The sequence below is a fragment of the Crocodylus siamensis genome, chromosome 1 (assembly GCF_052110815.1).
Source record: "Crocodylus siamensis isolate JL-2025a chromosome 1, ASM5211081v1, whole genome shotgun sequence".
Lineage (NCBI taxonomy): Eukaryota > Metazoa > Chordata > Crocodylia > Crocodylidae > Crocodylus > Crocodylus siamensis.
Genome location: NC_143395.1, coordinates 211,091,869 through 211,105,618, shown reverse-complemented (window position 1 = coordinate 211,105,618; position 13,750 = coordinate 211,091,869).

Genomic DNA, 13,750 nt, shown 5'->3' with positions numbered 1-13,750 from the left:
TGTATAGGAACGTATATAAAACACAGATCAACTAACATCTCTCTCTTTCTTACTTGGATTATTTTCCAAGTTACGGGTAGTGGGAATTCCTCAACAAAAGTGCAATGTAAAGTTTATACAAACGCACCCAGCTGGGCAAAAACAGGAGTCCAAAGATCCCATGTCATTAGCCCTGCAGTCCTTATATTTAAACTTGCAAATAGTCCATCAAAAATGATGGGGGCAGGCAGGTGGGGATGGAGCCCCATGTCGAGCCACAGCTCCTGCCCACCCACCACCACCACCACTACTTTGGGTCTGCCCCGCCCCCCACACACACACATTAAGGTGTACTGAGGCCCTGGGCAAACAAAATTGGAGGCCCCCTTCCCCCCCACAGGAACTGGGCTACAGGGAGGAGGGGAAGGGGCCTCTTCCCCTCCTGCTGCTGGCAGGGCTGGGGGTGAGGGATGTACATGCCCACCTCTTCTCCTTGTTACCTTACTCTGCCCTCCCCCACTATGGCCAAACATACACACACACACACACACGGGCGTGCACTCTACTCTCACTCTCTGCACATGGACACAGACATAAACATATTCTCCCTGCCATAAACACAGACATGCGCACGCACACACAGACACAGGAAGACACAGACATGAACAGACATGCATGCACACACACATATGCAGACAGATGCTATTTTGCACACAGGGCATACAGTGTGAATTAAAAACAGGCAGGAATCTTATTGGGATAAGGCACAACGCCACATTTATTGGAACATGAGACATAAAACATGCAACATGAAAAGAATAAAGAACAGTAAGGTTGTTTGCTTCACTCATTCCCATGCATACTCATTCATTCATTCATTCATACAAAAGAGACAAGTGCACACACACAAGATGGTTAGACAGTCCTGCAAAGGTTAAGGTGTTACCAAGTTCTAAAGTTGCTCAGGTCAGTCTGGTGGCTGGCCAGACTGACCATGAGAGATGGACTCTGGTCTTGCTGGACGTGCCCAAAACCCCTTCTTGCAGGTGGAAAAGACACAAAGCCTTGTCTTTGTGTTCATTCTTTATAGTAACAGCTATTCATACAAGCCTATGGATTCCACTGAGTCAGACACAAAGGTCATCCTCCTTGTTCTGTTGGTAGGGTGGGATTGGTAGGATAGGATCTTCTGGCTTTGTGGTCTGCAGTCTTCAGGGGGGTCATTGCCTGCAGTCTTCAGCCATCAGGATGAAGCATGATCTAGTCAGCAGTTAAGGATTACCAAATATTTGACATCACTGCAGCCTTTAACCGTTAAACCACAGAAGGCTATTTTCACCCGCTGCAAAATGACTGTTTTCCTTCACGTTGTCACATACATCCATCATTCACTCTTTTGTTATCTCTTTTCACATATGCCAGACATACTGCAAACCCTTACACAAGCATTTTCCTTATACTAAATTTAAGTTCTAAAGTCATGAGACCAATAAGTCAAGTATGTCTCAAATCATGAGACCAATTATGTCCAATATATTTATGCTAAGCAATAAGAAATTTAAAATCGATGGTTAATTCCAGAACACTAATAATGACTGATTAAATTATTATAAAGAGTAAAACATAACAAAGATTAACTTCATCTTAATGGTTAAATATTTCATTATATAAAAACAAAAATAACAATATAAGCAATCAAAGCAATTATAGTCACTGCAATACTACAATGGAGACAAAAACACTCTCCCTCCTGCCATGAACACAGACACATGCGTGCGCACGCACACAGGCACACACAAGTGCGCACTCTGCTCACTCACTTTGTGCACATGGATGCACAAACACAAACCTACTTTCTCCCATGACAGATACATGCACTCACAGACATGCATGCACACACAGACTATGGAGTTATGCCCTACCCCCACCGCTCCGTGTCCACCTGCCTCCCTGCTCACCTCCCTCCCTCCTTGCCCACTGCCTCCCCCCCCCGTCAGCTGTTCTGGGGGTGCTGCCACAGTGACCCCCCACCCTCTTTGCCCTCAGGCAGGGAGGCAGGGGAGAAGCACCACTGCTTGGGAAGCCAAGAAGTGTTCACTATCACCAAATTTCCCCAGTGGTGTAAACTTAGGCCTGTGCAGCCCAGCTGGGTGCATGCACAGCTGGCCAGAAGCGTTACGGACAGACAGACAGACTAAACCTTTTATTATATTAGAATGTACATAGAATCATAGAAACTGGGGGCTGGAAGGGACCTCAGGAGGTCATCTAGTCCAACCCCCTGCTCAAAGCAGGACCATCCTCGAATAGATCATACTGTCTTCTTCAGATTTGGAAAACAAAACCTAGCTGCCTTGAGTGCCTCAACAATGACCCCAGATGTCGCTATCCATCATGTTTCACCTGAGTTAATAGGTGACAATGATCTATGAAGTCAGTTGACTCTCTCAATGCTGCTTGAATAGAAATGCCAGTTTCTCTCAGGCAGTTGGTTTTAACATTTGTGTAGAGCAGGAATCAAAGAGGGGTGCAGTGCACCTTTATACAGCCCCCCACCTGAATATGCCCCTGTCTGTATCTGAAGTGGCTTAGGCACATGCCCAGCTAGGCTCTTTTTTGGAAGTTGCCCAGGAGGCAGTCGCCCTCAGTCTCTCCTGCAGCTCTGAGGTGGGAAACTGTAGCCAGTCTGAGCTGCCTGCACTCTCTAACCATCTCTGGCAGGCACCATGAGGGCCTCTCAAACCCCTGGAGCATCTGTCACTTACAGAGAGGCATCCAGGGGATCTTGGGGCCACTTCTCCATAAAAAGGAGAGTCAGGGTTCCTGCTTACAGAAACTCACCCATGATCTCCAGGGGTGGTCCCCATAAGCAAGGACAACCAGGAAAGCCTGTGCAGGTCCTTGTGTGGAAGCAAGGGACCCAGGGAATCCTCACTACCCCACATGGAGACCTGGTTACCCAGACCTGCCCCTGACAGCTCTGCAGAATCAGGAGAAAACCCACTTTCCCAAATTACTCAGACCTGCCCCCAAAGAGCCCAGGGGATGGGTCTAATTGAGCAGGCAAAATGGGGCTTTCCCTACTTACCTGGATAAGTCCCTTGAGCCCCTGGGGGTGGGTCTGGGTAAGTGAGGAAGCCCACACTTTCCCAGAACTGTCCCCTGGGAATGCATCTGGGTAAGGCACATCCTGTTACTAAGTCATGGTGAGCTTGTAATCAACCATAGCACTCAGATCCTTCTTATTGTCATGCTAGTTACTTCCTGTTTTGTATGTGTATCTTCATTTTTTCCTTTTCTAGGTGAAGCACCTTTTTTGAATTTCTTTCTTTCTTTTTTGTTGTCTGTCACCCAATTCTCCCCTGTATCAGGCTTTTTAGATTTTAATCCTATCATCGCAGGTGTGTGCCAGCCCTCCCTGTTTTGTGGCATCTGACATTGATAAGGAAGCTTTCTATTCCCCCATCCAGGTCATTGATAAAAATGTTAAACAACAATGAATGAAGAACAGACCCCTATAGATATGAAACCCCACTTGAGACCTCCTGCTAGGCCTGAAAAAGGGTGTTTGTCACCTGAAAGCTTTCAAAGAAAATATTTTTCAATTATTTTAGTTGTTCTAATAAAAGATACCGGATTTACCTAAAGAACCTTGTCTGCCTATGTCCTTAGACCAACATGGCTATAACATATACCCCATGTCCATTTATAGTTACTCTTGGTTTGTGGTTATTCAGCCAATTATATATATACACGCTGAAAGGGTTATTTAGTCTGGAGAAAAGAAGACTCGAAGTGGGGGATGATGGGGTTGATAACAGTCTTCAAATATCTGAATGGTAATTATAGAAAGGATGGAGATGGTCTTTTCTCTGTGGCTGCAGAGGACAGGACTAGGAGCAGCGGCCTCAAGACGCAGCAGGTGAAATTCAGGTTGGAAATTAGGAGGAAATTTCTGACTATGAAGGTTGCCAAGCATTGAAACAGTCTTCCTAGAGAAGTTGTGGAGTCTCCATTCTTGGGAACTTTCAAAAGCAAGTTAGACACTTGACTGGGATGGTTTTCTGCAGGCTCAATTTCATCCTCTATCCTGTACAGTTCAGTTCCCATCAGTCCCTTCCACATTTCTGGCCACTAGAGGACAGAAGAGTTTCAGAAATCAGTGAATAACAGACCTTGAGTGTTGTGAGCCCTGCTGTTCTGATACCACATAAATTAATTCCTCCTTCCCTATCAACTATTTTGCTGGGAAGACTGGGACAAGCTTTAATTCTTAACTCCTGTACTAGTAAGCTTGATCTTAACCCACAAGAAGCCGAGAAGCAATATATATTAGAAAGAAGGAGCATTTCCTAGGTCTTCTACCCTCCCAAAGAGCTATATGGACCCAGGTATAATAGTTTGCATTGCCCCGTCATGAGAAGATGGGTCAGGGAAAACAGCAAACTCATAGGATTTTCATTTCTTAGAGGCATTATGTCAACTGAGTATTGATAGCTGATATCCTTGACTGTTCTCCAGTGGTGAACAGCAGCCATGCTGCAGTGCAGAAGCAGATGAATTCCTGAGCTGACAGAAGAATATCTGAGTTGCCTGTAATATTTTTCTGACTATCTTATCTCTGCCTGTTTGTTGGACTGCTACTAAATTGTTTACTTTGTAACAACCAAAAATCAAAAACCTGCAGCCACTGGCTACCCTGGGCCAAAAGGTTGGTGGTGACTTCAGATAAGCAATAGATGCATCAACTCCTTTAAAGCTTTACTTCACCCTTGCTGGGGCACCACCAGCGCAGGTGATTTTAAGGGAGTGGGGATCCAAACTTAGGCTTTGGAAATAAAGAAAGCATAGCTTCCTAGGGACAAGGAGAGAGAGAGAGAGAGAGGTAAAAAGACAGTCTGCCTGAAATAACCTAAACCTGGCTATGTTTAGAAACCCCCATACACCCAAAAATCCCTTTCAGTAACAATTCCAACTGCCTGTACTGAATAGAGCATACTTCTGCTGTGCTCTTCCAAGAATTCCAGTTTCCAGTGCTGAGCCATTTAGCAGTACAGTTCTCGGTGCCACGTTTATTTTTCTCAGACAAAAATTAATGGCACTTAATAAACATTTGTCTAACATGAAGTTTCAGTACCTATAACCAACCACTAGCTAAATTCCCTAACAATTTTTATTTTTTTTTTGGTTTAAATGTTATTATTACAACCAAAGAACCATATCTTATAGATAAGGAACCAAACAATAAACATTTTGGTATACAAGTTATGATTACCTATATATTGGTAAATGTTTCAGTGTCTTCCCTTGAAGGCAGTGTCCATTGTGTTTTGCTCAGGTCAGGACTATGCCTCATGCTGCCTTTTCATTTTTTAATAGATTTATATCCCTGTTATGTAGTATAAGCATGATGCTTTTCTTTTTATAATCCTCTGGTGTTAGACAGTTGTAGCAGGGCAATCAGGTGGTATAAAAATCTTCATACTTGTCTTTTATTAAAGCAGATAGCTTTTCCATGATGCTTTTCAGTCACAGCTGGAGAAAAGAGAATTTATTTTACTTGGTGCAATTATGTTGAAAAACTTCCAAACTGCATGTACTTTTAATTAACTTTTGATGGGTCTTGCACTGTTTCTCAGAGTCCCCTGGAATATCAATACTGCTGTTCTCTAGCGTGATAAGTCTATTTATTCTGGCAGTGATACATCCTGGAGCTTGATTATCTTAATCTGTTATGATTGTTGTCTAACTGGGTGCATCTACACAAGACACTTCTGCACAGTGGTTATTGAGCATTATTTAGTACTTGTATAAGCAAGCACTAAATAAATGCACAATAACTGGAATTACTGTGCAGTTACACCAGTGAATGTCTTTTAAGTGACGCTATGGCACAGTAGTCTAATAATACTGCACAGTAGTATATTGGCACTGTTAATGCTGTGACACACTACTGTGCAGTATTATTCAGCTATTGCACAGTCAGTGTCTAATGTAGACATGACCACTGAAAACAACTTCAACAAAAAGACAAACTCCTTACTCTACATTCTAGGGGCCACTGTGCACTGAAGATGTAGTGACGATCAAGCATTATCAAGGTATGGCCCAAGTACTTCCTCAGTCTTCAATAAGGATGAAAAATTAAATGAAGATGATGATAGTGTACAGGTACTCCTCACTTAACGTTGTCCTGGTTAATGTTGTTTCATTGTTATGTTGCTGATCTATTAGAGAACATACTCGTTTAAAGTTGTGCAGTGTTTGGTTATAACATTGTTTGGCTGCCGCCTGCTAGTAGGTAACTACTGTGACATAATTGGATTTGCTTAACATAATTTCAGTTAAGTTGCATTTTTCAAGAACATAACTATGATGTTAAGTGAGGAGTAGCTGTTCTGAATAAGAAGGAAATGGAAGTGGAAATTACCATGTCTGAGTGAAAGCAAAACTCAGTTTACTTACTGTGATGAAATAAAGAGGCCAAGATAACTTCCATCCCAGAATATTGAAAAATCTAGTACATGAAATAGCAATTGTTTTATCCAGTTGTTCAATTAGGCTGTAACTGCTTCTTTCTCAGGTGCTCTGTGTCCAAAAACTTGCTTCCTCCATATTCCCTGGACCAACAATGGCTATAACAGTCCAACCTACCTACTTCTTAATTAAAGGCAGTGCAGTGAATCATAAAATCATAGGAAGTTAGGGTTGGAAGAACCTCAGAAGTTCATTTAATTCACTCTCCTCCTCAAAACAGGACCATCTCCAGCTAGATAATTCCATCCAAGGCTTTGTCAAGTCGGGCCTTAAAAACCTCCAGGGATAGAGATTCCACCACCTCTCTAGGTAAACTTGTTCCAGTGTTTTACCACCCTCCTAGTGAGAAGGTTTTTTCTTAATATCCAACCTAAACTTCCCTTGCTACAACTTGAGACCATTGCTCCTTGTTCTGTAATCTGCCACCATCCTCTTTGCTAGCTCCATCCTCTTTGGAATCCCCTTCAGGTAGTTAAAGGCTGCTATCAAATCCCTCTCAGTCTTCTCTTCCCCAGACTAAATAAACCCAGTTCCCTCAGACTCTTTTTGGAAGTCATGTGCCCCAGCCTCCTAACCATTGTTGTTGCCCTCCACTGGATTCTTTCCAACTTGTCTGCATCCTTTCTGTAGTGAGGGGAGCCCAAAACTGGATACAGTACTCCAGATGTGGCCACACCAATGCTGAATAGAGGGGAATAATTACTTCCCTTGATTGGCTGGCCACATTTCTACTACTGCAGCCTAGTATGCTGTTAGCCTTCTGGGCAACAAGACCACACTGTTGACTCATATTCAGCTTATTGTCCACTGTAACCCCTGGTCCTTTTCCGCAGAGTTTCTGCTTAGCCAGTTGGTCCCAAGCCTGTAGCAGTGCATGGGATTGTTTCACTGTAAGTGCAGGACTTTACACTTGCCCTTGTTGAACCTCATGAGATGCCTTTTGATCCAATCCTCCAATTTTTTTAGGTCACTCTGAATCCTGGCTCTACCCTCCAGTGTATCTACTACTCCCTCCAGCTTGATGTTATCCATAAACTTGCTGAGAGTGGACTCAGTCCCATATTCCAGATCGTTAATGAAGACATTGAACAAAACTGGCCCCAGGACCGACCCCTGGGGTACTCCACTTGATATCAGCTGCCAACTAGACATTGAACCATTAATCACTACCTGTTGAGACTGATGATCCACCCAACTTTCTATCTACCTTATGGTCCATTCATCCAGCCCATACTTCCTTAACTCATTTGCAAGAATGCTGTGGGAGACTGTAGCAAAAGCCTTGCTCAATTCTATGTATATCATGCCCATTGCTTCCCTTGCATCCACAGAGCTTGTCGTCTCATCATAGCAGTCAATCAGGTTGGTCAAACATGACTTGCCCTTGGCAAATCCATGCTGACTGTTTCTGATCACTTTCTTCTCCTTCAAGTGGACTGAATTTAAATCAGGTTAATCAAAGTATTTGGTTCTGGGAAATTATTAGCTACACTGGAAAGGGTGGTGATTAATATACTATAATTGTAAGGTAGATAAGGGGCAGGCTAAAAGGGAGGCTATCCTGGTTTATGTTGAAAATGGAGTTATCAGCCTGGAGAAAGGTTACTGAAGTCAGTGGCACAGGGGGGACTTTGCAGTTCTATTTTCCCTGAGGAGCAGGGCTGGGACTCAACCTGTTTAACATTTCCATTTGTAACTATGGTGTAAGAACCAGATGTGTATTTATGATACAAAGCTGAGAGGTATTGCCAGTGAGAAGAATTAGCTTCCTACACAAAAAGCATAAAATAAAGTGACACAGCAAGAATGGTATGAAGTTTAAAAGGATGAAGTGCAAAGTCATAAATGCATTAGAGACAAATTCTAGTATAAGATGAGAATTCAGACTGTAGGCAGCAGACGATGAGAGTATATAGGTTGATTACAGGATGACCATGATCCACCAGTGTGAAGCAGCTTTGAAAAGATTTAATGCAATTCTAAAATGCATGACACAGGAGGTGTGTCTACACAAGATGCTTTACTGTGCAGTAGCATAGTTTACTGTGCAGTAAACCTCACTAAACGCAAGTAAATTTGCTACCTGCAAATGCAAATAGCAAATTTACTTTTAAATTAGTAACAGCGCAGTAGCGCTTGTGTAGGTGCCTGATGGGGAGCAAATCTGCTCCTGGACTATGTCCCCCTGCCCTGGCAGCAGGAAGCTCTAAACCCCCTGCTCAGAGATCTCGATAAGGATCTCCCAGTGCTGGCCCCACTGTCGTGCAGCTGGCGCCGGGAGATAAAGCTCTCCCAGCCTGAGTCCAGGACTGTGGGGCTCAGGCTGGGAGATAAGGACCTGGTGCTGGGAGCTCCCTGCTGGAGGGGCCTGGGTAGCCTGTTCCCTGCCCCGCTCTATGATTGCAGAGCTGGGTGGAGAACAGGCTGGACCAGCTTGGGTGATGGAGGCACCCAGCTTAGAAAGAGCTAGCTGCTTCACCAGTGAATCAGAGCAGGGGCCTGGGATCTGCCCTTCCCCTGCAGCTCTTTCCAAGTCCCCTGCCCCTGATTGGGGCCAGGAGCTCCCTGCTTCCAGGGTAGGGGGACATTGTCCCTACCTTGGCAGCAGGCAGTTCTAGCTCCAGGCAGGAGACAGCTGTCTTCCAGCCTGTGCTCCCTGGCAACCCCCAGGCTAGCACCTGGGGAACCCAGAGCTCCCCCAGTGGTGGCATGGGCCCATTGCAGGGCTCCAGGAAGTTGGAGCACTTCGCTGTCATTAGTAGATCTGCTCCCACTTCCCTGCATGTGTAGATGCCTACCCTGGAGCGTTTACTTGTACATGTGTAGATGCACCCAGGATAAATCTATACAAAACACTTTACTACAGATTAATCTAACATATAGTAAAGCATCATCTTTTACACATGTGCAGCAATTACTGTGCCTTAATTAATGTGTTACTTCTCTAGTACCTGTATGTATTGGTATTAGCAAGTGGCACATTAGACTAATGCACCAAAGTGCATGTGTAGACACATTGTTCCCAGTCAGCACAGGCACCAGGGGGCCACAGCAAAGCCCTGATCTTTGTGGGGCAGGGGGTGCTGTCCCAACTCTGGGGACAGCTGCTTCTCAGCCACATGGAGATTGGGACTGGACCCTGCACCTGCTGCCAGCAGGGGGCTGACCCCTGGGGGAACCTGGAACTCGCCCTGGCTGCTGCAGGGGGCAGACCAGAGCAGGAGCAGCCCTGGACTGAACTGCTCCCATCCGGAGCAAATTTGCGCCTGGCTGCTGTTTAATGTACCTGTTTCTGCACAGAAAATTCAGGAGCATTAATTACTTGTATAGACACGCTGACAGAGTACTTTTAGTAGAGGCAGAGAGGTATTAGTACTACTATACAAGGCATCAGTGGGCACATCTACACAAGATGCTTAATGTGCGGAAGACTAATTCTATTGCACATTAGCACAGCTGGCAAAAGCTGTGCTAATACACTAGCGAATAGTAGATTTAGTCTAATGTGTATTAACATCACTTAAAAAGCATTCATTTACACTAATGCACAGTAGTGCCAATTATAGCGCATTAAGTAAGTACCTGTGGCAATGAGGTCCACAGTTAATTATGCACTGTGTATGACAGTGACTCTCTACCTCCCAAGGATCATAACCTTATTGTGGCAGAGAGGCTTGTATGCTATGAATGACCTTAAGACCAATACCATCTGGAGTTTTGTACTCCTAGTATGGTGGCAAGCTCACAAGCAAGGTTTCCAGAGTAATAGCAATCCAAAAAACCCAAAAGTCCTCTATGGTGGAGCAGGCAGATGAAGAAGGAATACTTCACAATGGCTGCAAAGGTGGATGCAGGATGCAGTGGAACCAAAACCTCTGGTCATCTAAGTTTTTCTTGTCATTGGATTAAAGGTTTCTTCCCATGAAGTATCATGCAATTGCTGATATGCAACAGCATCCTCACATTAAACAAAGAGACATGATGGTGTCACCCATTACCACAGGACTTGCTAGTGATGGAAAAGTGGTGACAGGGGCAGGTGCTAGTGATTACTGGAAACCCGGAGTCACGGACCTATATGGAGATGATGATTTTATCATGGTTGTTTTGTACTTGGGACTGACACAGGTGTGCCATTTGGCAACTACAGTCATGACTCAGCAGTCTTACTTAAGGTCCACCCTGCTCACCCTGTATGAGAAGGGGCTAGAAAGAGTACCCTAGACATCATTTGTTTCATTTACCCTGACTGGAAAACCATATCCAGTGGGATTACTGTACTTGCAGTCCAAATCAAGAAATGAAATTTGCAACCTGGATTGTCCACATACCGATGATCAACCCTAATAGAGACTGACCAGAGTGAAGGACAGCACTAGTGGCCAGAGAACTTGCATGATTTAATATTGATATTGCTGCACTTAGTGAGACTAGACATGCAGGAGAAGAACAGATCACAAAGCATGGTGGTGACTACACCTTCGTTTGGAAAGAAAAAGTTAAAAAAGACAGACACATCTACAACATCTGTTTTGCTATCAAGACCAAGATCGCTACTTAGATGCTGGAAGGTCTGGTTGACAGCAATATGCATCTCATGACCCTTTATCTTCTACAGACCAACAGATAACATGCAACAGTCATTAGTGCATACGCCTCAACCCTGTTTGCTTTTGGAAATTGCTTGTAGGTAAAGTAGATACTGCATTAGGACAGTGGTCCAGGGGAATAGCAAGGATTAATTGGTTTCAAAAAGCCTGTGTGAGACAAAGTTTCCTTTAAGGCTCACTGTGTCTGAAGCCAGCAGCCACACAGGTGGGGAAACTGAAGACATGTACTACTCTGTTACATAGCACGAGATAAGGTGGCATTAGGTCACAGTGCCCAACTGTAGAGCCCTTGGGATTTCCAGTTTTGGTAAATAACCAAATTAAGATGTGTGCATGTGATGAGTTTTTTGAAACAAAGAAATATGCTGATAGGACAGGACATGGACAGTATAGAGAAACCAATCAGTGATGCCTGGAAATGAAGAACTGTTAGAGAGAAGAAAGAATACAAAAAGAGAGATTTCAGAGCAGCAAAGGGTCCCCAGTGGGGGAACCCAAAGCCATCATGGACAGAGGGCACACCACCATCCCATTTCACCTACCCCACTGGGGAAAGGGCACCCCAGCCTGCAACCTTCAGGATGCCAACATTAGACATTCAAAAGAGAACCTCGGGGTGAAGCTTGCGTACTGGCCAGACGTACTTTCCCTCTGTGACAGCCCTAGGACTGGTAGATATAGAATTTGTTTGCCTTGCCTACATAATTCTTATCTGCCATCACTGTGTATCAAAAAAATGTGCCTATTCTCAAATTGAGAGGTTGTGGTCGGTCTGAGGGCTTGGGTCTGCCTGGAACAAGGTACCTGGGTCATAAATCCAGTGTCAGCAATGATGAAACAAAAGAATACTATTCTAAAATCAACCAAGTCCTGTCATAGAACCATAGGGGATTTATACACATGCTCTGGGAGTGGCTCCAAGAAGAAAGGAACACTTGGAAACAAAGGCATGAGGAAAGTCAATTCAAAAGGAATTCTCCTGCGCAAGTATTCAGAACATGATCTCACCATCACAAATTCCCTATTCCATCAAAGCAAAAAACAGAAGACATCATGGATGCACCCCCACTTAAAACACTGGCAAATGATTGACTATGTCATAGTGTGTGCCCGGGATCATCACAACGTCCATATCACCAGAGCTATGGCCAACACAGATGAATTCAAAACTCTCACTGACAGAAAAAAGAGAGTCTTCAAAGCTTGGTAGAATGACATCAGCTCCAAACAGAAGCAAGACATTTATTGTTGCATTAAAGTCAAGACCCAGAAGAAAAATTGAAAGAGAAAGAACAAATGGCAGGAGGACAAAGCAAAAGAGATCCAAAATTTGCTGTGATGTATGTAATTTCTTCAGCACAACCAAAGCTATCTATGGTCCAGGTACACAAGACACTGTCTCCCTGAGGCCCAAAGATGAAACAACACTCTTTAAAGAGAGCTCTGCAATCAACGCACAGTAGAAGGAACATTTCCAAGAGCTTCTGAACCGAGATTCTGATGTTGAAGGTAATACCATTAAATCCATTTCACAGCACCCTATTAAGGACTACCTTGCAGATCCACCAACTTAACAAGAGGCCTTGGAAGCCATTCAGCAGATGAAAAGCAACAAAGCACATGGTCCTGATGGAATACCAGCTGAAATGTATAAGCATGGTGGAAAAAAAGCTCTCACCAACTACATGCCATTTTTCTGAAAATCTGGAAACAGGAACAAACTCCCAGTGACTTAAGAGATGCCAGAATTGTAACCACACTGAAGAAAGAAGATAGATCAGACTGCAGAAGTTACTATGGCACTGCATTCCTGTACGTAGCTGGGAAGATCCTTGCTTGCATTCTCCTCAGTGGACTCCCATCACCAAGGAAATACTACCTGAGTCCCAATGTGGTTTCAGACTAGGTCTCAGAAAATTTTGTTGCTATAAAGTTGCAGGAGAAGTGCCATGTGCAACACAGAGATCTTCACGTGGCCTTCACTGATCTGACTAAGGCCTTTGATTCAATCAGCGGAGAGGCCCTACATAAGATCTTGATGAGATTTGGATGTTCACCAAAATTTGTTACCATCAGACTTATTTATGATGACATGACACCAATCATTCTAAGTAAGGGCTTGGAAATGGATCCCTTCACCATTAGAACTGGAATCAAGCAAGGATGTGTGACTGCACCAACACTTTTTTCATCTATATTGCAGCTATTCCACATCTCAATGTTGATAAACTGCTATCAGGAGCCCGTATCTAGTATCAGATAGTCATCGATTTCATAGATTTCATAGACATCAGGGCTGGAAGGGACCTCGAGAGATCATCGAGACCAGCCCCCTGCCCAAAGGGCAGGAAGTCAGCTGGGGTCATAGGATCCCAGCAAGATAAGCATCCAATCTACTCTTCCAGGTGTTCAATGTAGGTGCTTGAACCACCTCCGCTGGCAGACTGTTCCAGACCTTGGGGACTCGGACAGTAAAGAAATTCTTCCTTATCTCCAGCCTGAAGCGGTCTTGCAGGAGTTTGTGACCATTCGACCTCGTCATCCCTTGGGGCGCTCTGGTGAACAAACGTTCCCCCAGATTCTGGTGGTCACCCCTGATAAACTTATAGGTGGCCATCAGATCC